Below are 27201 nucleotides of genomic sequence, written 5' to 3'. Positions count from 1 at the left end.
AGGGAATTGTGGTATAAATATTGGAGCCCAGACCCCAGGATTTTAGAACTTTTCCAGACTCAGAAGCCTGCCAAACAGTAATTATTATTATTATTATTAGTCCGATTTGTAGCGCGCATGGCTGCCCCAGCAACGGGGCGTCCCAGCGCGGCCCTGACCAAGACCAACACCCAGGAGACAGTCGCAAGAAGACCGCTAAATATATGAAGATTTAGCAGGACCAGAAAAAAGCCAGGTTTTTATAGCTTTAACGGAAGGCCAAGTGCTTCTGAATAGTTCTAATAGAAACCGGTAAAGAGTTCCAGAGTTTGGCGGCCAAGATCCGAAAGGAGCGGCCACCTGCTCTGGCTTTGAAGACGCAAGGGGTACAGACCAGGGCACAGCCAGCCGATCTTAGTAGGCGTCGTGGGGTATAAGGCATAAGTAAATTGGCCAGGCCCAGAGGGGCCTGACCCAATAGGATTTTATGCGCCACACATAGAGCCTTAAACTTGATGCGTTTTTCCACAGGGAGCCAGTGCAATTTAGGAAGCAAAGCAGTCACTGAGCTCGACTTAGGAAGCCCTACCAGCAGTCGCGCAGCGGAATTCTGAACCTGCTGCAGACGCTTAATACTGGCCTTATTAGCGCCCAGATAGAGTACGTTCCCATAGTCCAGCCTAGACAAAATTAGGGCCTGGACTATGGTTTGGCGCACTTTGGGGGGAAAAAAGCCAATCACGGGTCTTAGGCCACGTAGAAGCCCAAAACACACCCCAGCCACAGTCTTGGATTGCGCTTCAAACGTCAGACCTTGATCGAACCATATCCCAAGGTTCTTTACAACTTTTTTGGGAGAGCTGGAGAAACTGTGAGGAGGAACTACCAGTTTGCTGTGTGCTTTGCTGTGTTGGCCTGCAGTAGCTGCTTCTGTCTTCGGCAGAGAAAGGACTGGAATGAACCTTCTGTAATTTCTTTGTTTGGGTTTCTCCAAGGGCTTGAGGTAGAGCTTGCGCCCTGTTGAAGAAGTCTCAGGAACAGCAAAGACTTCACCTTCTTCTGAGTGCTGCCTCTAGGACCGTGTGTCTCAGTTGTCACGGAGGGAAACCACAACCCGACGCCGTCACCAAGACTGCCACTGGTTCTGTGACCTGAAGGCACCGCAGAGTGCACCGCTGCACTTCATACTGCAACCCTGGTCTCCCAGTCGACAACGACCGCCACTGCCACTGAGCCACTGCTTGCACCGCGATCTGTGGGCACCGCACTCTGCACTGCCTCACTTCATGCCGTCACCCTTATCTCAGCAACGATGCAGTTGCCAGCTGACATCACCACCATGGTCTGCACCGTCGTCTGGGGGCACCGCTTGCAAGCTACATGAAGCACCCTCCCTCCTACACTGCAGTCATGGCACACCGACACCAGCCCCATCGACTGCCAATTTTCAACGGATGCCGCCACTCGCACCGTGGCCCTCAGTACCGGGACGAGCACTGCCCGCTTCGCATCGCAGCTCAAGTCTCGCTGATGCTGCTGGATGACCGCCACCGGGCCGCTGCCTGCACCGCGACCTGAGGGCACCGCGTACTGCACCATTCCGCTTCACACCGCAGTCTCAACAACAGCTTCTGCCGGCGCACACCGCCACAGTCGGCCGGAACAGAAGGTACTATCTACAAGACTTCTGACACCAGCGCCAGTCCGCACCGACGCGGTCGACTGAAACTGTTGGATTTGTTTGTTTTCAGCACTGTACTACCAGTGGATGGAGCTACTTACTTCAAGGAACTGCATTTCTAAGGCTATTCTTGCAAAGTACATCTTCTGATTATTGTATGTTGGATTTTTATCGTTTTGGGCTTGTTTTACACAGATAAATATTGGTTCTTTTTCTAAAACTGGGGTGGTGTCCTTTTGTAGTGTTTTCACCATGCTACTGTATGTAATGTGCAAATGTTTAACACACTGCCTCTGAGATAAGCCTGACTGCTCATGCCAAGCTACCAAGGAGGTGAGCAGGGGTTACTTCAGTAGTGTATCCCCCTTATCCTGACCATAAAGAAGGGTCCCTACTTGGACAGGTTAACAACCTGCCTACTAGAGACCCCCATTTCTAACACCCACTGAGTTATCTACGAAAAATATACAAATCTGTAGCAGGAACAGTAACTCTCTTTGCTACTTTAGCATTAGTCAGAAGTATCACTAGACAAATCAAATATCTCTCCATCAAGTATGTTAATCACCAGGGCTAGCACGCCCATGTTAGTATCCCTCTGGAAAAAGCAGCACATACAAGATCTCTGCAGCCTGCTTTTATCTTTCTTGCGCTTGTCAAATTGCACCCTTTCACCTTGCTGCCTGGTGCGATGGAACTGGTCGCACCACCCTAAAGCTGGTGCTGTCATTTTAGAGTTTGGCAGGCGGGATACTCCACCAGAAAGGGGGTGGCCGTGCCTCCACTATATTACAAGTGCCGTAGGCTATTATGTACTTGATGTGTCCTATGTCTGTGAGGGAGTATTCCATCGACGAAACTCTAAGTAAGGCCTTATATCTGCTGATAAAAGATTATTTTGCTGCAGGAGCTGTGCGCTATACGGAAAGCCAAGTTTGAACTGCCCCTCTTTAAGACCATTCTGGAAGGCTGTGTGTAACACAGTGAGCAAACCGCTACTGAAGTGGCTCCTGCCGAATTCAGAAGTAAACATGGCGCCGCTTGGTTCTTGTTGTGATGTCTGACTAGATAGTAAAAATGCTAAGGATTAGATTTTCCTGTGGACCTTTGTTGATTGAGTGACAATTGCGGCGTTTGCAGTCCTTCTGTGGCCAAATGCATGTTGTTCTGATTATCACAGGTGATTGCTTGGACCTTTTCGTTCGCATTTCGGTGAAACCGTATTTTTTCGTGTTATTGTGAACAATTTATAGCAATATCCAAAATGAAACATGGATTGTTTTTTTATTTGTCCGTTCATTTGCTTTTTAGCAGAACAATACTGAAAAAGACGTTCTAGAAAAGCATATGCAGGTGAGTGAAAAGGCGTAAATTGTTGCCGAAACTAATAACACTAATAAATTGCAACATATTTGCCTGTAAATAAGTTGAATGAACATCATAAAGACACATTTCAGTCACTGTGTATTGCGACACAATTGCATTTTTTTGAAAATTCGTCCCTAATGGTAACACGTAAAAGTAACTCTCGTTTGTTGTTATTTTATTTACCAATTTGCTATTAGCATAAATACCAGTTCTGTATGTGTTCAGCCTCGTGTCACAATTATACAATGAACTAGAAGTGTAATATTCCGTGCTGAGGGAACATCTTTAAATAGGAGTCCATTACCTGGCTTTATTTCAGTTAGAAAGACATTCTAAGAATGATCCACATCACTTTAGAAAACGTTCTCTTTGAGCCTTGCGGCAGATTATGTCTCTCATGGCCTTTAGTCCGAATGGATGCATTGGGAATTCAGATTCCACAGCCCATTCCATCATAATATCTGCAGTGTCTGGCTAGTTGGTCACAGCAATGGAGAGCAGGCTCCAGCTTTGCGTAATGCGCTTTGAGAGTTTTGATTTCGGATTGCATCGTCACAGCATGTAAACGGTTCTAAATAATAAGTTCTAGTATCAGGTGCACAGGTTTAGCGCAGAGAGCCAAGTGCCTGTTTTCCTGTGTGAGACGTCTAGAGTTTGTACATATAACTTGGGATTTCTCTGATTTAATGCAAGAACATTAGAAAGAACAACTAGAAAATGTTGGGCAGGGACTGCCTTTATCTGTATCTGAAATATTCTGACTAAAGGTCATAAATTAGGGTAATTTATGTAGCACAACACAGGATACATAAGTATATCAGACCATGTCAAAATGTATGTGTCTCTGTATGTATAGGAGCATATACAGAGAGGTATACCTGCTACTAATAACTACAATAAGTATCATGTGTATATTTATATATACATAATTTTATTACAGTTATTTGAAACCACAAAAATTTTAAACATGATAAACGTGGGCAGCAGTAATTGTAACTATTGCTGCTTCGTTGTACCTATGGTTATTTCTATAGAGGGGTTTAATCAATCCTCTGACTCATCCCAATCCTCTGACTACTATGAACATCTCACACATATTTCTCAACCTTTCACCCCTCCTTTTAAAGCATGCCACCCCACTAACAAGCCCATATGACTATCACTTACAAAACAACTCACTCCTTCCCCATTTCAAATCCACTACTCTTTGAAAGAGGTTAATTAGTGATGATAAGTAGGGACGTACATGATAAAAGGTTCAGTCAAGATCTCAATAAATTATTCCCTTGCTAAACCCTTGGCAGTTGGATGTGTAAAGCATTTAAAAACACTGATACATTAAAGAAGTAACACACAACACATAATAAAAATCCAACACCAATTTATATAAACATAGGTTTTATTTTACCCCCTTCCATGCTCATGACGGAACGATTCCGTCATGAGCATCGGTTGAGCTGTGCTCATGACGGAACCGTTCCGTCATGGCCCCGCCCGCGCTCGAACCCTTCAGCACCGCGGGGAATCCGCGCTGAAGGGGTTAATGAACAAATAGACACCAAAATGACACAGATCCAATATAGGGAACCGGAGATATGAATTTTAAAAGAATAAACACTTTCGAGTGCCTGAAAATGAAAAGCGCCAAATTAGGATATTTGCTCGCTCTTGACCGGGATAAAGTCAAAGTTTGAGGCTCACTGTGATGGAGTGCGAGTCAGATACACTAAGCGAGAGGCCTCGGTCAAAATGTTACCTTTGCAATTAGAAACTTTTTGGAGGTTTTTCTTTTGTCGTCGAGCAAGGCCCTTCATCAGGCCGCATTCACATTGACGTTGTTGGCTTGGTCCAGCGCAAGCCCTCGGTCAACTCCTGGATGTCTTGCCGATGGCTGGCGCTCTAGAGCTTTCAGAGGGATGAACCTGAAATCCGGGCCTGGTTGAGGTTCAACTTCGGCGGCTTCACTCTCGACAACGGGTTGGTCCACTTATGAAGCTTTTTACCAAAGTTGCTCCAAACTTCTCCGTTGTTCTGGAACTTCTTCCTAAAGATTATGTTATGGCCTCAAAGCATCCAAAGCACCAATCCAATGGTCCAGAACTTCTTGAAACAAGGCAAAGTCCTTAGGGCTGTAGTTCTAAAGTGTGCAGCAAGTGCAGTCATTCAGTGTGCAGTCCTTTGGGATGAAGACCAGGGTTCCATCAGGGCAGTCCTTTTTCTGCTTGTAATTTCCGGCAGGGATCTGAGTTGCTAGGCAGCTCTTCCATTTTTTCCAGTGTTCCTGGGTGACAAGCAGGGGGACACCCCTGATCAATGGGGAGCAGGGTGCCACCTTCAAGTATGACCACTTCCTCCAATGTGAGCCATATTCTTCACTCAGAGAGCACTATTCTTTCAAAATCCAAATTGGCAAAACACTCTCCTGGAGGTTAAGATCTGGCTGAGCCATCCCACTAGCATGGCTAAGTTTCTCTAACACTCCCCTTTCAACCCCTCTGCTAATTTATTACTGGGGCCCCTGGCTGACTGGGGTGGCAGGAACAGGGGGTGAGCCTGCGCCCTTTTTCAACTGCAATTTCCTCTTTGAGGACCAGCATGGATACCCAGCCCCAGCTTGCAGTTCTCCTCTCACCTGAGACTTCCTTTGTCACAGCTCAGGCCACTTCTTTCTCACCTCATTAGATAGATTGGCTCATCCTGGCAGAAAATGGCAATCAGAGAAGGGCTGCAGGAAGGCTGTATTTTGCCTGAATGGAAAAGCAAGTTTCATAACTTCTTTTCTGTGATAGTTATAATAAATCTACCATTGGCAAGTTGTTGGATTTATTCTAACTATCATTTTGATACACTGAGGTATATTTTTAGCGTATTTCTTTCAATAGTTATACTTTAATAAAGCATTTCCATGTTAGCTTATTAAGTCATTGTGCTCACTGGGGCATATAACATATATTTTATAATGTCCCTGCTTATAGTTACAAGGCACCCTACACCTGGGGCACCCAGGGGAGACGTTAGGGGTGACCTATATTTAAAAATAAGGTCATTTGACACTTTGGAATTCCAAAGTCAAATTTGCATATAATTTTATTTTAAGTGCAGCCTGCAAGGCATGGCTGGCTTCTAAAATGACAGCTGGCTCCATAGTAGTGCACACCTAAGAGCATTAATTTTACTGTGCCTCTAAACCTACATGCCCTACCATATACTAGGGGTTTACAGGTAAGTTGGCATGACAATTGTGATTACACCTAAGTACCATACACCTTATAACAGAGCACCAGCCCTGGGTCTGGTTAACACGGTCCAGGGCACAATCAGAGTCAGAATCTACCAGTATCAGAGTGATCAGGGCAACAATGATGACTTTATCACATCTACTTTTATTTTATCTCTACCAACATTCTACTAAACACACAAGAAATGTATAGTACAGTCCTAACACAACTAATGCACAAGAATGTCGATCAAAACGGAGCATGACCATGTGGTATATACACAAAATCAACAGAGCGTTTACCACCCATTTACAAAAGATATATTCCGAGCCTCGGCCCCCCACTGCACCCCGGGTAATGGAGACTTACCTTGCTGAGCTGGAACTGCCCTGTCTTGACCCAGAGAGACAGGAGTCACTGTGGGCCCCCTTTAGAGGGGAGGAGATCAGAGCGGCAATCGCCCATTTGAAGACAGGCAAAGTCCCCTGGGATGGACGGCCTGGCAGCTGAGCTCTACAAGGTGTATGGGGGGTCTTAATTCCTAAACTCCTGTAAATCACAGTGTAAGCCAGTGATATTGGCATGCTACCAGACTCCATGCGCAAAGCACTGATCGTTATGATCCCCAAACCAGGGAAGGACCCCATGCTCCCCAGTTCGTATCGACCAATCTCAATGCTGAATGCGGATATTAAAATTATCAGCCAAGTGCTGGCCAGCAGGCTCCTTCCATATCTCAGGCAGTCGGTACATGATGACCAGTCCAGTTTTATACCTGGCAGGAATGAGTAGAGGAACATCCGTCGTCTCGCACACGTTATGCAATCGTTGGAGGGTACGGCCCACCAGAGTACCCTAGTATTCCTTGATGTTGAACAAGCGTTCGACTCGATCCGTTGGGAATATTTGTGGCAGGTGCTTCTAAAGATGGGGTTGGGAGAGGGCTTCGTGAACTGGGTGAAATTACTATATGATCAACCTATGGCAAGGGTTTGCACGGGTCGATACGTGTCGGATACAATCACAATAGAAAGGGGGACGCGCCAGGGGTGCCCGCTCTCCCCCTTGCTGTTTGCCCTGGCGATGGAGCCATTGGCTTGTCATCTCCGTGGGGTGTTCGAGTAGGTGGAACGGAACATATTGTATCATTGTACGCCGACAATGCATTAGTGTACCTGCGCCAGTCAACCCAATCCATGCCAAGGCTATTGGCGGTTTTGGAACAATTCGCTGGGGCCTCTGGACTTTACATGAAAAAATTAAAATCATAACTGTACGCGATCGGGCGGGTAGACAAAAGGGAGGATGCCCGGTTCCCCGAGATAGGGCTCCCCTGGGTATCGGACACACTAGGCTATCTCGGGATATGGATAGCCAGAGATAGGGACATCTTCTACCACCACAATATGGGGTGAATTATTAGGGGTCTTCAGGGCAGTATTACCTTCTGGAACACACTCAAGCTCTCACTGATGGGGAAGATTGCCTTGATAAAAATTGTGGTTTTGCCTAGATGCCTCTTTACGATGCAGGGCTCCTTCTTTGAAATTCCACATCGGGTATTTAATGAAATAGACGCACTGCTCATACAACTACTCTGGAATGGGAAACGGTGTCGGGTTAGCCTGGAGGTCATGAAACGCAAATGGGACAAAGGCGGTTTAGAAATTCCAGACTTAGAACTTTACTATTTTGCATCTCAATTACAGCATGCCATAGCATGGTTGGACACAGACCCTTCCTGGGAGAGAGCCCTACTGGCGGACACGTATGGAGGCCGGCAGCTGGGTGCACTCCTTTGGCGGGCGGGGGGGTGTCGGGAGCCATGTCCTCCATTGGTACGGCTACTGGCGGCGATATGGAATCTGGTGATCAAGAGACTTATCCGAGAGTGGCCGTTCGTCCAGGAGGTAGATCTCTGGCTTATGCCACCCTTCTCTCAAATTGAGTGGGTTATGTCGACTGACAAATGGAAGGAAGGGGGCTGCCTAATGTCGTCGGACCTATACCCGAAAAATAGGTTCATTGCCTACCAGGAGGCGGTAGCTACCTTTGGGTTGGGACCGGGGCTGCAATATGTCAAGATTGCGGCAACAGCACGGCAGTTATGGCCCTCGTTCCCTGAGGCCCCGGAATGCACTCATATCCTGGTCACGATGATCGCTATGGCTGGAGGGCGCACATTTGTCACCCATTTATATAGGGAGCTGTGGGAATATAAAAAACCTGGACCCTTAAAAGTAGAAGAGAACTGGCAGCAGGTGAGTTCGCAGGAAATTACACCTCGGGACTGGGAGAAAATCTCCGAAAGCGTACGCAAGGTATTGGTCTGTAATAGATTCAAGCAAATACAGTATAACATAGTACATATGACCTACCTCTCACCCAGGAGGCTCCACGCCATTGATAGTTCTAGGGATCCAACATGCCCCAGATGTCGCCATGTTCAGGCAGACTTCCCACATATGGTATGGACCTGTCCGACAATTCAGACGTACTGGACGGAGGTCCTAGAGGACCTACATAGAATACCGGGATGGACGATTGCCATGGATGCGCATTCATGTCTCCTCAGTCTAATCACCCGTGATCCTAAATGTAAGACGAGTAGACAGTTCCTGGTGTTAGGGCTCACGGTAGCTAGGTGGCGTATAGCAATACACTGGTTGGCTCAGTGGGGGCCACAGTTGGCAACCTGGAAAACAGACCTGAGAGAGTGGGCACTGGCTGAGGAGGGGCATATGCACAGCACTAGAAGAGATGACAATTTGCCTGAGGTACTGCCGGCATGGGGGATGATGGTAAAGGAGATAGAGGGGCAGGTCCCACATTCCACAGAGTATCACCTGATGAGACGCACTCCACAAGGACAGTGACCCACAGTCTGGAGGGGAGACGGGAGGAGACCCAAGACGGTTCTTAAGATAACTGGACCTCAAGTTGCATGGACCTGGTAGGGGTGGAAGGGGGTAACTGGGGGGAGTTCGGGTGTGGGTTCAGTTAAAGTTCGGTTATCTCACATCAACCAACTTGTCTGCTTGGGAAACCTCTCTGGAGGAGAGTATACGTCTATAATCCTGAGTCTACAATTTAAATGTTCATTGTCTCAGTTGTCGTATGAGAAAAATGTAATTGTATATGAACATGGTCTATACATTAGAAAGATCAAACTTAATAAAGAAATTTTAAAAAAACAATGCACAAGACAAAACAAAATTGTACTGCCCTAATAATTACTAATCTTTGGTTCTGAAGTAGCACGCTGCTTGCAGCAAATATCACTTCAATGTCTCAGACACCAAAGAAGACACTCAGCCATCAGAGCTCATTATGACAGAGCCTCAAGACTTCAGTAGGCCATGCCATACTGTGATGACACTTTTAACAAACATAGGCTTCTCTGGTGCAATAATTTTCCCTTCCATGAATTCAAAGCCATGAACGGCAGATGGATGGTGCATCCTGGTACGATAATACTTTAATTTGGCACCCAGTCATCTTTTGCAAAGGCCAGTGTACCCAGCTGAACCAAAAGTGTGTGCCATCATAGAAATGGAAGTAGGGGTGCTGGGGGTGAGCTGGAGCTTCAAAGGTGAATGTGCAATAAGGATAGTTGTACATTTTGTTTTTATCTTGTCACATGCTGTGCATCCAGAGACATGGAGCAGATGTCACGCTGTCTTCTGACAATTTGCTGCTTATTCTTTTAACATGGAAATTTGTGTTAACTTTTGTTTGACTGCAAACTGACGAGATTTTATAAAACAATCAATGTGACAGTCTTGCTGCTATGCAAAAGAAGGCTGCAGTATGTAATTTTTTTTAAGGCAGCAACATTTAAATACCTCTAAATGAACTATACAAATATTTTAAAATATGTCAGCAATTAGGAAAGCATGAATGAATCTTGCCAGATTTGGATTGCGGGTGGTGTGCTGGCAGGTGAATAGCCCAACCGCCACGGTTCCGATAGTAGCAATCATTCCAATTGCCTATCAGACCGCTTCACATCCCCAGAGTGGTGGCGGTGCGTACCAGGCACCACCGTAGCGATTAGGATGGTCCATCCCCGCCAACCTTCCTATGGTGGTCCACCCGTCATGGAAAGGTTGGCAGGGATGGATTTGGGGGGCCCGTAGCGGGCCCCCTTAAGGAGGGACACTCCAGTTTTGCTTTTGGGGCACCCATGGTGCACCCCTACATTTCCCTGCACCATGTGGCAGGCACCATGTGGTGCCTGCCACGTGGTGCAGAGAAATTTTAAAAAGTGCTTTTTTTACACTGCGGTGGGTGCTGCAGCCAGCAGCACCCGCCCTAATGTAAAAAATGGCACATGCGGCTGCAGTGGTGGCGGACGCATTGTAATCCCACCTGTGAGATCATCACCTTCTAGGCGGGCGGTCCACATCCCCGGGACGATGGCGGTCGGACATAAGTTCGTCCGCCATCGTAATCAGCCCCATATTTTCGATAGAGTGCTCAAAAATGCACCATCAACTGCATCTGTACCACTCTCTTGTCCAATGGTCATTGCTCATTTGCAACGCTTGTTCTTTGTGCGATGCAGCAGTACTTATTTTTAAGCTTTCGGTTTCTGGTGCTCAGCACCAGCATTTGTTTTACAGGCCCGGCCTGGTTTTATTCTCCAGTTGGTGGTGATAATGAACAGAAAATAAAATGAAAGATGTAACTCACTAGATGAATCACTTGGTATATTTTACGACGGGCCCACCTTGTTCCAGGAACTAAGCAATGCATTTGAGGATGTGATCAAGCCTGACACCATGACCCTAAAATGTTCTGTTTCCATCTCACTCTAGATTCCCCAGTCATCACTGTGCCTGGTGCACTCCATCACTGCCTTGGTGAGTATATGGGCAGACTATTAACTCATACATATCGAGTGGCGCTAATATCAAGTTTTTAATATCGTTTCACAGAAATATCATGGTGCAGTAATATCATTGACAAAATGATCTATTTTTTAAAAATAAGTATTTTCGTTTTCAGGAATATCATTGTTGTTCATATTGTTTACAATAATGTTGTCAAAAATATTATTTTTAATTATCTTTATGTTTTAAGTTGTATTGTAATTGTATATGTTATTTATTGGTTTTGAGTTATTTATAATTTTAATGGAATTGTTAATAGTATATTAGAGTGTTGTAGCAGGTTGTTAGGATTATAGGGGTACATAGTGGGAACATAATTAAGAATAATTCATGAAAAAATATTAATTTCTATTAGTTACTTAATTGATGATTTTGTAAGTTATGTTTTATGTTCAGGTTATTGGGTTTATAGGGATATAGGGTATGTAGTTAAGTAATATTTGATTAATTAATAATTAATTACTCATTATTTAATTCATAATTAACTATATAATTTGTTTAAATATTCTTTTTGTAAGCTTTGATTTAGTTGTGGGTTGTTGAGTTTATAGGGGTATAGGATGGGAAGTTAATTGCATAATAAGGAATGAATTGTTCATTCCTATTTTCTACTACTGAGTTAAATAATAATTAAGTATGCAAATTGTGTAAACATTAAAAAAAATGTTATATTTTAAGCACGGGTTGTTTGTATTATGGGGCATAGGGTGGAAAGTTAATTTAGTGATACTTGATTAATTATATAAATTGTATAATTTTATTTTGTTTAGTGATATTTTAGGTCTGGGTTGTTGGGTATGTAGGGGTGTAGGGTGGGAAGTTAATTAAGTTAATATTACAGTTTAATTAATTAATAATGTTAGTTAAAATATGTAATTTATTTGTAAATTAGTTAATTAAACAAGTTGTGTTATATATTAGGTGTACGTTGTAGTGTTTTTAGTGTGATAATTTAATTAGATAATCAATTATTAGCATTTTTTTATTTGATAATAATTCTTAAAACTATTAAAACTATTTGTAATTATGTACATTGTTTTTAAAATACACATATATATGCATATATGTATTAATTTTATATTCATAGTTTATATTTTCGACTATAAATCGCTCAACAGCATCGAACCCAAATACCTAAACAACCAAATGAGTTTCCATGCACCCAAGAGGAACCTCCGCTCAGCCGACCTCGCCCTGACAGAGCTGGAGGGAGAGCTTTCTCCTACACCGCAGCCACAGCATGGAACACTCTCCCAGTAGAACTGAGATGCTCTCCAACCCTGAACACCGTCAGACGGGCTCTCAAGACCTGGTTTTTCGACTGACCGGAGCAGCCCCGCTTTTCCTCCCCCAGCGCCTTGAGACCCTCACGGGTGAGTAGCGTGCTTTACCAACCCCTGATTGATTGATTTATATTTTTGTTCAATTAATACATGTATTAAAATATGGTATGTGTTTGAAGTGAAGTACTTTTCCTACTGCTTCACAGATTGGTGTGGGAATAGTAAATTTAACCCCTCTGTAGTCCAACGCTTTCCCTACTGCTGCATTGAGTGAACTGGGAATGATACATTTTACCGCTCCTGAGTCCAACGCTTTCCCTACTGTTGAACCGACTGGAGTGGGAATAGTAAATTTTACGCATCCCGAGTCCAACGCTTTCCCTGCTATTGCACTGACTGGAGTGGGAATAGTATATTTTACTCCTACGTAGCCCAACGCTTTCCCTACTGTTGCACCGAATGAAGTAGTAACAGTACATTGTACCTCTCCTCAGTCCAATGCTTTCCTGACTTTTTCTGTGACTGGAGTGAGAATAGTAAATTTTTATTCTTGTGAGTCCAACGCTTTCCCTAATGTCATACCAACTTGAGTGGGAATAGTTTATCCATTATTTCTAAAAGGTAATAATTTTGTTAGTGTTGTTTAGATATATATTATTATGTGTCTGTGTATTCAACTTTATACTTTTTATATTAAGAAATGTATGTTTTTTAAAGATATTTTTTATAACATATTTGTTTACTTTTAATGCATAAATAAATTGCCAGAGTTTTTAAAGTGTTTTCCATACTTTATTTGGTATAGTTTTATTTTTAATTTGTATTTGTATATATATATTTGGTATCATCACCTTTTAGCAATGAGGAAAGCTATTGCTGAAACTTGTCTACTAATAAAAGGTGTTAGTAATCCCCAAGAGTGCCTGCGTGTGCTGATTTTCGCATGCGATTGGAGCTGCATTTATACGTGAGTTCCATCCTCACGATTTATGGCACCCGCCTGAGAGTTCAGCAAAAGTCTGTCCCTGATGGGTTTGGAGCGGAGTGTATATGTCAGGGGCCAGAACCGTCTCTACAGGATGACCCTGCCGACTGAACATCATGAATTATTCAAATTCATTGTTTGCTGTAATGCTAAAGCTTCCTGCGGACGCATCCTGGTTTTAATAGAGGCTTGGCGAGGGGATTACGTTGCACGGTGAGCATATGGTTGATAAACATTGGAATGGACTAAACTAATGCGAGGCTTGCTTTTGGAAGAACTTTCAAATGACTATTCAGTATGAAATTATTTGCAAGTCGATATGGCAATAAGATAACAATGAGTATTTACCTTGCAAGTATGACGCCCAGATTCAGTGAATACTTTCTGAGTCCTATCTCACTCATCACAATTTACCAAGTGTCAATCAGGAGAGACATTACTCTATTTCAAAGGTAACGCCGTGCATTTGGTAGCATCACCTTTTAGCACTGAGGATATCTATTGCTGAAACGCGTCTGCTAATAAAAGGTGCTAATAATCCCCTAGAGTGCCTGGTTGAGCTTATTTTTGCATGCACTTGGAGCTGTATATATATATATATATATATATATATATATATATATATATATATACAGCTCGGCGTGAATGGCACTGTGCTAATCCTATGCTTAAAAACTTTGATAGAGAAGCAAATAATTGAGGTGAGCAAATGTCGCTGGTGTTGTAAGGTGCTCTATACAGGAGCTGCTCTCCACTTAAACTTGGGAACTACCTAGAGTTCTCTGCTTCTTTTTTTCATAATTTATGCGGCACTCTGTGGCTGAAAGGGTATTGTTTTGAGATATATATATATCCATATATATTGCTAGCTAGGCTTAAGTGGGCGGGAGTGAAGAGGACGGTGCTCGCCTGGATAAAGTCCTATCTGAGTGACCACATGCGAAGAGTTATTTTGCAACCTTTCAAATCAGAAGCTAAGCCCCTCTGGTGTGGGGTACCGCAGAGCTAGGCACTGAGCCCTCTACTTTTTAATATCTATCTGGCTTCACTATGTGCGCTCATTTCGAAATGGGGGGTAAAAACAATTTCCTATGCAGACGATACACAGTTGCTGTTTTCTTTTATGGACCAATCGGTAAACTCCTTTGCGAGGTTTAGGGGCTGCCTGCGTGACGTCTCCAGCTAGATGACTAATAATAAGCTAAAACTGAATGCGAGGTCTTGTTCTTTGGCAAGAACTCCCCACCGTCGCCTGGACTGTGGTGGCCGGAAGAAATGGGCTCCCCCCCCGCCCGTCAACAACGGTGAAAAATCTGGGTGTAAAATGGGATTCTGACCTGACCTTTTCATCCCAAATACGGTCTATCACATCCTCCTGCTTTGGCATTCTGAAAGGGTTGGGGATTTTTCAGTATTTACTCCCTGAGAGTTGTCGAAGATCAGTTGTTCATGCCACTGTGACCCCAAGGCTAGACTATGCTAATAGTCTGTATCTTGGTCTTCCGGCATATCTGATAAAGAGACTGCAGATGGTGCAGAATGCGTCTGCAAGATCAATTAGAAGAGTGCCTTTAAGACAACATATCTCTCCGCATATCAAACAGCTCCATTGGTTGCCGGTTGTGAATCAGATAGAATTCAAGGCCTGGACAATTGCGTTCAGGGCCCAGAGAGGTAGCTGCCCCAACTACATTAAAAAACGCATTCGCCCCTCTCAGGCTGCCCCAACTACATTAAAAAACGCATTCGCCCCTATCAGCAAATACGTTCTTTAAGATCTAACTCACAGAATTTACTGTGCGTTCCTCAATTTGCGAAATCTCGCATTGGGGGCAGGGCCTTTTCAGTGGTATCAACCAGATTATGGAACTCCCTTCCTGATAGACTTCGACTAATTCCATCTGAAGGGGAATTCAGGAAAGCTTTAAAGACATGTTTTTTTAGGCTAGTTAGGAAATTAATATTTTCAAATATTGTTTTAATTTATATATGTGTATATTACCATACACATATAAATATATATTTGTATGTGTTTTTGAATAGGTATATGTTTAAATATATGTCTTTTTAAATATTATCTAAACATATTTAATTAATATTATATTAATATTACAACTTAAAAAATGTAATATTCACTATTTTTAACAATATATATTGAAAAACTATATTTATGAATTTATTTTCAATATTAGTGTAAAACAATATATGTACATTATATGTATAGGAAAAATATATTTTTATGATCAATATTTTTGACACAATATTTTGGTAGCACAATATTTATGATTTCGATATTCTGTCAGTGAACCGCCTTGGTGGTAGCCTCTCCTTTGATAAATGCAGCTGGTGGCTGACTCATGGCTGAGTTGGGGTGGGGAAGTTTGGGAAAGAGAAGAATGAATTTGGCAGTCAGGGCATGTGCAGGAAGCAAGCGGAAATGGTGACTTTGCGCTTGCTACAAAGCAAGTACAGCTTTAAACTACCTTCGATGTGCCAGAGGTGGCCGCAGCCACAGTAACTTACACTCTTCTCTGTCTTGGACTGAGTAATTGATCCTCCCCTTTTTTCTGTATGCTGCTTACAGTGACTCTAATAGTAGCAAGGGGTTTGGCCCTGAAGATAATCCCATAAACCACCCTGTTAATCGAAACGTGTTGGCATTACACAACACGGGGACTGTTGTATTTGATTACATTTTTGCGCCAAGTGGAAATGTTTTTTAATTGTCTCACTACTGGGTTTGATTGTTTTGTTCCCTGTGATAGCAGCTACTTAACTCAGTTAGAGATTGTCGATGTTAAAGGGTATCCAAGTAGCAGCTTTGTTTGTGAATTAGGACTGGCGACATAATGTTTGTATAATTTGTTGTTTTGTATCCCTTGATCATGTATGGTTTTTTTACATTACACTCCTTCACCACAAAGTTTAGTTTGATCTGTGGCATAAATAAGTGTAATTTGCTCTAGACTGAAACATCTAACTTCTTTGACCCATGATTCAAATGTGGAGTAAAGTACATAGAAATGAGCAGCAAATAAATGCCTCAAGCGAATATCAATTGAATTGTTGGTTCATAGTCTGTTAAATTAATGTAGCAGCATGTGAAAGGTGTTGGCAAGGACACTTCTTGCTTATAGTGACTGCACATGGATGTTTTCTATCTGCTGTTTGATTGGAACCCTCTCCTCTCCTTTTTGAGATTCCCTCCAGTTAAGTTGGGTCTCTCACTTCTCTCGCTCCGTATGGCCTCCCTCATCGCTACACACAGGCCTTCTCTAGTCTGGATCTCAATACGGATTCTCACCTCTCCCTTCAGGCTCGCTCCGCTCTCCATTATGGTACTCCATCTTCAGGCAGGCTCGGCCCATCCTCTTGTTATGTCTCTCAGTCTTATCAGTCACTCTTGATATGGGCTCCTTCCTATCTGGTTCTCCCTCTCACTCAATTCAGTCTGTCTTCTTTTGAACCCTCTCTTATATTAGTTGGATTGTTTTATTTCTCACCATCCTGCTCGCAGCTCACTGCAGGGGGGCTCCCTCTCCAGATTCTCTTGAATCAATAAGATTCTTTCCTCTTTTCATTCAGGCCCTCTTTATTCGTCCTCTTTCTCTATTTGCGACATCTCTTCTTTCTTCCATTCCGCTTTATACTAACCCTAATTGAGTATAATTATTTCAATTTATGCATTCCTCTTATATATATTACCTCTAACCTTTCCTTTAATTTTCTCTTTAGCATCCTGTCAAACCTTCTCTGTTCTTCTTCTCTCTGTTTCCATTGCCCCACAGCCCCCACACAGATCCCTCCTCTGTCCATCCAGGTCCTCTGCTATTTTGGGCCCACTGCTCATTCAGATTTTCTACTCTTTCCATTGTTGTCCTTCTGTCCCTTAAGGTGACAAGGGGATTCCACTCTAGTTCTGTCAATCTAGGCTCTCTTCAGGACCTGTATATATATGTTCTTGAATAGTATCTATTTTTTGGTACGAACCCCTTCAACATATTGTGCCCCTCCACCCCCATTTGTACAGTTGGTCAGCCTCACTGCAGGTGCACGTGCAGAACAGACCTTAATGATGTGGCAGGATATTTCCACAGAATCTCTTCAAATAGGAATGATTCTGGGGTGTAGTACTGAATTGTGCAGCAGGTAAAGTGGCACTGAGGCCCAGGATTCTTTAGGGCCCCCCGCATCCAAATTAGGGCAGTATTTTAATACCTGAATAGGATGGGGAGGACCACTTTTAATGATTGCATTAGGCTCATGTCACCTTTACTGTATTACTGGAATGGCTGATGTAGAGTGTTTCATCTAAAGTGTGGGATAGCTGAGAGAGTTAATGTTTTGCTGCTACAATGTGTATGTAGTCTGCATGTCAAAGGCTTGAGTTCTAGCTGTCTGAATCGTGTTTCCTTTTTCCAAAAATGTAGACAATAAAAAGTGTGGCCTCTGTTTATATTCTCATCTGAGGTCACATACATAATGCAAAAAAATGTTTCACTGCACATATACATCAACCAGTACAGAAACAACCCAGGCACTCAGAAGTGGTGGGCTTCTGAAGAAAATGTGGGTCCCTGCACCTATTCTTTAACAAATTAAGCACTGACGATGCTTGGAATGTTCACAATCGCGATAAATTCAGCCATGTAACATTGATGGCTGCACCCCTACTCTGAAACTTGTTCCAGCAGTACTGTGTGCCATATGTACAAAAAATAAAATGCACTGCCCCCAGTGCAGGTGCCTACAACTGCTGGTCCACCTTTTAGCACAAAGGGGAGGAGTTAGCAGGAATCCCCCAATAGGTGTGTGCAGTGTTTGGCTACACATGTCTGTTAGGGATATCTGAGGGGGTCTATGAGTCACCCGTGCTTACCTCTTTAGGGGTGCATTAAATATATGCCACAGCACGTGAGGAGAACAATCAGTGGACCTCTTAACTGTCTGCTTGCCCCTGGACTAGCATGTTATATGGCACAGAGGCAAATGTGTTCCTTTCCTTGTATTGGGCCATGCCCCCATGAAAATGTGGCAATGACCCCTTGCAATCACACAGGGGCAAAGTGTTTGCTGGCATGATTCATATTACAGAAGGGACAGCACAAGGATATGTAGGCCCTTCAGTAATACCAAAGGGCCGAGGTGGAGGGGTGGGCACCCAAACAAATGGGTGCAAATGTGTAATATGATTTTTGTTGGCTAGTGATACAAATTCCAAATGTATATTTAGGAGGATAGTATGAATATTAGTGGTCAGTTTTGAATGTGAGCTAGATAATCACGGTAAGGTACTAAGGGGCCTATTATGATGGCGGGCGAACTATGTCCGCCCGCCACCATAACGGAGCGTGGGACCGCTCACCGATGCTGCGGCAGTCCCGCCATGCACATTAGGATGCGCCCACCACACTGGCGGGCGCATCCTGTGCCTTTTCCATTGCGGGTGGATCCTCTGTCTGCAGACACGCCCGCAAAGGAAAAAGACTGTGCACAGCACTGCCATGCACTACATGGCAGGTTCAATGAGGGGGGGTACCATAGGTACCCCCTACCCCCCTTTCACCCTGGGGGCCCGCAACAAGCCCCCAATGCAAGGACCGTATGCCTTTCCATGGCGGCAACGCTGCCGTGGAAAGGCCATTGACCGCCAGTATCCTAATATGAATGGCGGTGTCTCACAGACACCGCCACCATATGCAGGCACTTTTTCCGCCAGTCGACGAGTCGACCAGCGGAAAAGCGGCGGACGGTCTTTCCGTCTGCCACGGAATCCCCAGCCATCCTAATGTGGTGGGGAGTCATTCTAGTGAGGATGGCGGGCGGATTGCCCCCACTGGGCCGGTGGTGGCTACCGCCGGGCCGGCGGGGGCGATCCACCCGCCATCCTAATGGGCCCCTTAAAGATACTCCGCCAAGGTGGAAATGTAGACTAGTGAGCTTATATACTGATTAGCAATGGAGACAAAAATATACTCTCAGATCACCCTTGTGCACATACGGCGCAGATAGACATTCGATCTTGCACCTTAATTCATTATGTAAGCTGCACAGTTATGTATATTTTCTTGCAACATTTACTCGAAAATCACTTGTGCTTAGACTTTTACTGAGTAGTGTTCAAATGTATTTTGTGTTATCTAACCACTGTTATTTCACTTCCGGGCCAGGCAGACCTTTCATTCCCCCGGGCATTTCCCTGGTGGGCTGCAGCACTTTCAGCCGCTTCTGGTGACCCTTTCACTTTTTTCAGCTCCCTGAGGTTAATTAGAGTTGGCATGGAAGGCTTCAAGAGAGAGAAAAGGCGGGGAAGGTTTATAGAAATTGATCAGAGTGGGAGCCAAGAAAGGAGTAAAAAGGAGAGAAAGAAAATGGATGGATGGAAAGAGAACGATGGCTCGAGGGGACAAAGGGAGAGGGGATGCTTTGAGCATTTTTGCTAGGGCTGCGTTTGATTCCCCAGTCTAAACCTTTGTCCCTTGTGTAAAATGTTCAGGTAGAATTTGACTACAGCACAAAAATGCCAGAAACTATAAGCTGATTTCTTTATTTCATCAAAATTATATATACATTTTCATTCATCTATTTCAAGATTACTTTAATGCCCCTAAAGCATATAAAGAACGCATTACTAAGTGTTCAATGCGTGTCCTTTTCACAGGTGCAATCGTTACTGAGAGTAATTTAGACAACGGCGCATTAACACTTCTGGCTCCCGCTTGAAATTCAACGGAAAATCAATGTTTTTAGAATTATTACAATTTTTTTAATGGAAATGATTGTCAGTTTGCAGCCATTTTTCTTTTGCGACGCTCTTGTCTTTCAAACAATCTCGAATCCATCTATCAATCTCTTGTACACATGCCTGACAAAGATATTTATCTTCACACCATTTTCATTACTTATTTGTCACTACAGCTTCTCAGCCCTTGTCACTATTTCCACTCCTTTTTGAGTTTTACTTATGATAGATCAGCTGTCAGTGAAACCAGAGTGCAGCAATACATAATGCATGCATTAATGTTAATTCTGTAATAGAGAGGGATAACGAGACAGGCTGGAATATATGTTGGTCTCTACTGCAACTAGGATGTCTTGTGCAAAGTGAAGTCGACATTTTAATAAAGGGCATCTCTAGGTAAATCGGGGTTCGCTCCTCTAACTCTTTAACATAAAGTTATGTTTCACTCAACCTGGCAATTTCCTTAACACTGAAATATATGGGGGCAGATTTACAAGCCCCTTGCGCCACATTTGCGTCACTTTCCCCATGTTAAAAGTGACCCAAGGGGCTTGTAAATCTGCCCCATGGTGTATGGTGGGTATGAAACATAAGGAAGGCTTTAAAAATTAAAATGTGAGAACCAGATGTACAATGAATATTTAGGATCGCAAACCCTGCAATTTATACCATCACACATTTCGCAACTGAAAACGACTTTTACAATATACAAAAGACGTTTTACGAGTCGGAAAGCTGAAATAAGTGTTGTGTAAACAGTTGTAGGGATTTTATTTCAAAACGGTCAAAATATATCAACTACACCCAAACACAGACATCTATGGTAGCTTCTCATTGGCTCACCACAACTCCAGACATATTAGTTATCATCTGGGAAGCAGTTTATGTGTTTGCTTGTTAGTATAATTTGTTGAGATGTTTATTTAAAATGATTCTGTAATTGTTGTGGGGCTATCATTACCAGTTCAAGTATTTATTTCTCTTGAATTTAGCTCTGCCAGTGTCAGGCGCTGCAATACTTCCTAATAGTTAGAGCTTCAGTTATGAAGCTCTTTCTTGTATCCAATATAGGGGGCATATTATCAAGGACGGCGTTAAAAATTATCGCCTGTTTAGCGGCAGAAAACTGCCACAAAACCGGCGATAATGGGCTTGATAATATGCTCTGGAGAATTCGCATAGAAGCCCATGTTCACACCAGAACATGGGCTTCTATGGGAGTTCCATAGAGCATATTATCAAGCCCATTATCGCCGGTTTTGCTGCAGTTTTCTGCCGCTAAACAGGCGATCATTTTTAACACCATCCTTGATAATATGCCCCATAGTCACCAAAACTCCAATAGATATAGGAAAAATAACATAGCATCACTCTCCATTGGGATTACCAATGTGGCTTATTCACTGGAATCATGCACACAGGGCTCTTACAAAGGAAGGGCAAGGGAAAAGAGAAATGGATTTGGGCCAAACACGAGTACGCTCTCCCTAGTAAATATTTCTGTCACATAAAAACAATCGTGTCTCATATGTGGTTTCTAAGTACGAAACCACTGTATCCTGCTTATGGGATACCTCTGTGTCTCATTTTGTCAGAAAGAGAAGACCTAAGAGATATTTTTGAAAATATGTTCGATAACCTGCCCCCCATTGCTTTATCCCCAGTCATCCCACGCTCACTAAAGAATCCTCTAATGGCGGGCGGGCCATCAGTTGCATAGAGGGTACTTACGGGAAGAAATGGGAAAATTTTCCAGATTTAAGGGCAGATTTACAAGCCCCGTATGCCACTTTTGCGCCGCCGTTGCGTCACTCATGTGACGCAGCGGCGGCGTAAAGCCAGCGCCATGCTGCGGGATATTTACAATTACAACGTGACGCATCTAGGGAGATACGTCACGTTGTAAAGCCCTGCACCACATGAAACCTGCGTCAGGTTTTTTATGGGCGTTTGGCGCAGGGGGGGCGTTCCGGCGCAGGAACGCATCGGAAAAGTGGCTGAGTGAAATCTACAAGATTTCACTCAGTCACTTTTCCGACCCCGCTGCGTCAAAACCTTGCGCCTGCTTGAAGCAGGCGTAAGTCTTGACGCACCATGTTAGACATAGGCAGGGTTGGCATAGTGCAGGAGTTGCGTCGCGCCCGCAACACAACTCCAGCACTGCGCCAACGTTACGGCAGCAGATGCGACACGCATCTTCATTTCCTTGCGCCATGATGCGCCATATTGTAAATGCGGCGCATCCGTGGTGGCGCAAAGATTGAGATGCGTGTTGCAAGTTTCCTGGCGCATCCCTGCTGATTTGCAGGGATGCGCCTGGAAACGTAAATCTGCCCCTAAGTGGACAGATCTCAAACACCTTCACTATGGATATTACACTTCATTAGACCGGTGGTGAGGAGAAGATTAAAAACGAAATGAGGGATGTGCAAGGCACCCTAATGAGCCTTACATTCATTCAGGTCGTTATGTTTCAGCCATCTTAGTGGCCCTGTAGGTGGGTCTAGGCTTTCTTCAAGACCGAAATGCTGCTTTCCCTACTGTGTGTCCCTGTCTATATAAGCACACACATATCCCACACACGTGCACATGCAATACCAGTTGTAATGTTCTGCTGGGAGTGAAAATATACTTATCAATTAAATTTCATAAGGTCCTGGAATATGAGGCATAAAACAAAGTAATGGAAATTAAATTGCACACATTAGACAAAAAGAGTAACAACACGGGACAAAATAGAACATGCAAAAAAACACTTTGGGGGGCCACCAGGGTTGATATCCCCTGGTAAAACATGCTGTGCCATTCTTGTGTGCACTGGAAATATATCTAGACACTGAAAACATAAGAACACAGTGAGTTCCCACTCCAACTAACTGGCAATGGTGGACACTCGTTGGTATGTAGAAAAACACCATACAATTCCGCTCACACACTCCCTTACCCTAACTTTCGGATATCAGGTACTATGGAGTTGTAAGTGAGGGGAGCCTTGTAGTCACACACTATAGAAAGAAAATAAGCTCGAAGTAAAGTAAGGAATTATGCAATGGAGCCATAAACCTGTAGGAATCCCATAGAGGCACTTACTTCGTCAAAGGTCTCACCCCGTATTTGTTCCTATTTGGCATTTTTGTGCTTCTCCCGACAGTGACAGGAGGCAATTCATGGCGTGTATTTGCATGCTCCTGGCCACGTGGCTTCAGTGATGTCAACATACGCCTAGCGCGGATGCTGAGAAACCAAACAGGGATGCCAGCACAAGTGTCCTAGGCCGTGATGTTTGATTTCTAAACAATAGGGTGCCTGAATAACATGGTATTTGGATGTATGACGTTACAACGCATGCTGTTACAACGCATGCTGTTACAACAAAAGTTTACAACGCAAGTGCATTGACAACGCAGGACATTACAACGCAAGTCTTTACATCGACTTGCACTAGATGGCATGCTAACATTAAAAAAGTGTAATTTACTATTCCAACTCCAGTCCACGTATCAGTAGGGAAGGTGTTGGGATAGTAAACTACACTATTTTTAATGTTAGCACGCCATCTAGTGCAAGTCGATGTAAAGACTTGCGTTGTAATGTCCTGCGTTGTCAATGCACTCGCGTTGTAACAGTTTCGTTGTAATGGTAGTGCATTGTAAAAGTTGCGTTGTAAAGGTTGTTCCCCCGGTATTTGGATGGTGTTGCCCTCACAGCGTACTCATAAAAATTATTGTGTGTGGCTCTGCTGTTGTACGTTGTCCACACAGGGCCTCTTAAGAGTGCAGAACCATGGGGAATGTAGTTCTGCTGGTGGGGACATACTGGTAAGAGGGTGATTTTGTTAAGGAACGTGTCCACACGCCGTGGGGGCCATGATTTCCAAATGTCAATCTTAGACTATCTTCTTGAATAAAGGGGAAGGAGACACTTTTGCAATGTTGACTTTGAACAAGGTCCCTCACTTGTAATACTGTGCCAAGTGCAGATAACCTGAAGCCATACTCCTAATGGCTGGGGTTTTAAATTAATGATGCATTATTGCTCCAAATATAGAAGTATTACTTGGGGCCAGCGGTTATAGTCATGACCAATATTGTGTGTAAATAGAAACCACATATGGAACACATTTGCTTTTATGTGACAGTGTTGTTATTCAATGGAATCCCAGAGTGAGCTGGTGGCTAGACTAACCAATCAAGTATGCAGAGATGCCTGAATTCTTCCACTGAGGTTCACATGAGGTGAGAGCTCAGTAGTGGTTGTTTTTATATGATTGACCCCAATGCTTCCAACAAATGTCTCACGTTCATCCTCACCTCAGGGCTCCATCATACCAATTAGCCTTTTGATGTACACTCCATTTGTCATCCTTCCAAATTTCTTTGCTCAACCTCAGCTATCCAAAGAGGAAGAGAGACTCCACCACTTGGACCCCAAGAGTGCCCTCAGATTCTGTATTGATCACATCGAGGAACAACAGGTGGACAATCATTTCTTTGTGGGATTTGCAGTAGCTCACAACCTAAGACAGTGAGTAAGAGAACACTTTCAAGGTAGATAGTTATCTACATAAAGATCCGCACACTGGATAAGAACGAGCCCCCAGTGGGTCGCTCCACCAGAGACAAATCTGCTTTCACTACATTCATTAGTGTAGCGCCTTAGACATCTGCCAAGCTGTGACATGGTCATCTATACTCATGTTCACAAAACACTACTGCCTTGATAACCAGGTCAGACAAGAAGGGCACTTGCTTGTTCTGTCCTGCAGAAATAGTTGGTCTGAGCCATTCCACTGACGACCACCTGGAAGATACTGCTTTGGTTTCTATTTACAAGGTGAGGAATCTGTGGTTAGAAGTATCCATCAGAAGATATGTGCAGTTTCTTTGTCTCTGAATTGTATTTTCTTGGTCCTACGCGCACATTATGCAGGAGGAAAAAAAAGGGTTTTTTCACTGCTGTCTACACTATTTTTTTTAAACATAATTTTATTGGCATGTTATAATAGTGACAATTAGGCAGATACTTATACATCAAAAACATGAGTTCTCGTTGTGGGTAAGACCTGCTACACATATAAAAAACTTTGCCTATTTGGGGTGTACATCCATTCCAGCCAAAGATGTTTGAAAGTATGAAAAAGAGCCTCGTACTGGAGGACATGGCCAGCTGGGAGCCCTCGGTCTAAGACTAGGTCTCCGAAGGGGGCAATGGCGTTTTGTTGATAATAGTCCCCCACTGTCTCTAGCCCCTTTCTTCTTAATTATGCAGTGTTTACAATTTTTAATTAATGTTTCTAAAGCTAAATCCCCAAAAATGTACAGAAAGCCCACTCAACTTTACTACTATGCTCAACAATTAAGTTTGTCTCCTCACTCAAGACTCTCCTGATGTAATTCCGATTTCTATCCAGGCTAGCAACTTTCCACAGCTCTCACTGTGCACAAACTCCCTGACCTTGCTGATTTTGTAAATGCTGTATCACATTCTTTTCTATTTTCAACTTAAATTTCAATTGCATATCATCCAATGTTTCCTCTATTCCTTTTCTCATACCCGTTTTACAGAATGTTTTCAGCGCTACGTCTAATTCTGTAATCTCCTCGTCTAGCAGTGAAACCTGGATCCTCTCCTTCCTGTTCCATGCAACCAAGAAAATCTTAAGGGTACCCCTTAGCCAGGCTCTATATACATCCCATGCTATGCGGATAGGGGCTGTGGTCATATTCCAGCTAAAAACTCCTCTGTTCCCCTCCCTGCCTCTAGCATGATCTCGGCCAGAAGGAATAGCTTCCTATTAACTGTCCACCTTCTAATCTTTTTACGGCCTATCAATTTTTTTCTTTAAAAGTAATGCTGTATGGTCCGACAGGTGAATAGGAAGATGTCCTATCTCCAGAACACTCTCCACCTCTCTGCGATCAATAAAGGCATTTGCAAAGTCAATAGGTCTCAACAATCAAAGAACTATAGGCGCTGTCAATGTTCATGTCTATAGGCATTGTCAATGAGTTATCAATGCTAATGGCACCTCAGTGCAGCGATGCTCACTCAGTGCCAGGTGAGGCCTGCCCTCCTCGCAACATCACCAGCAGAGCGTGTAATGCACCCTCCTCCTTTGGTGGCCATAGCACTGAAAGCAGTGCAGCAGACATGCATCGACATAGAGAAGTTCACCGCTTACAAATGGTAGCATGTAATTACATTGTTATTTACATTAGTTGGCATAACACAAGCACCTGTTTTTTGTTATAATGGTCTCTTTGCATGCATGGAACAATGTATGTGTTACTACTGAGTATGCTTGTTTCCACTATATATTTCTTGTTCCATCACTTGAAAGAGATTAATAAAAGGTATATAAAGGAAATGTATATTGGTAAATATAACATAGTCACTGCTGTATCCATGTGATGGTCAGCCTTGAAATTGATGGACGTGATAATTGAAAATCAAGTGCACAGGCATGATAAAATGATATGTAATGGGGAGATGTAAATATAAGCTAGCACTTCTGTGTATTTCATAGTAGCTTTACATGAGTGGATGTCTGAAAACTGAAACATGAAACGTGAAACCGATGTAGAGCCTTTTTTTAAGCGAGTATTTTGAAAGTAAATCAGAATTGAAAGTAATGTTTCACTGGCAAATCGTTGCATATATTTGTACCCTGATTTGCTGGTGAAACATTTCCAATTGTGATTGCACACAAAAAACACACTTAAATCGCGCTTCAACCACTGCAATGGAAAGAGTTTATTTAGGTATGTATTTATGAAGAAAATTATGCAATTAGAAGCCCTTGTTTGAGCATATATTTTGGGATTAAATCAGATGCACTCAGAATTAACAGTAATGTTGCACCAGCAAATAAAAATAAATGCAGTATGTTGAAAGTATTAAACTTTGATTTACCGGTGCAACATAACATTTTATTATCAATTTGTGTGAATTTCTTTTGCAATGTGTGCTTAAACAAAGGCTTTGCATCCCTTGATTTTGTTTATTAACACACACCTAAATAAAGTCTTCAAATTGAAGTGCTATAAGTGT

The sequence above is a fragment of the Triturus cristatus genome, chromosome 5_1 (assembly GCF_964204655.1).
Source record: "Triturus cristatus chromosome 5_1, aTriCri1.1, whole genome shotgun sequence".
In the NCBI taxonomy this organism is placed as follows: domain Eukaryota; kingdom Metazoa; phylum Chordata; class Amphibia; order Caudata; family Salamandridae; genus Triturus; species Triturus cristatus.
Note: the sequence above shows the minus strand (reverse complement) of the source record.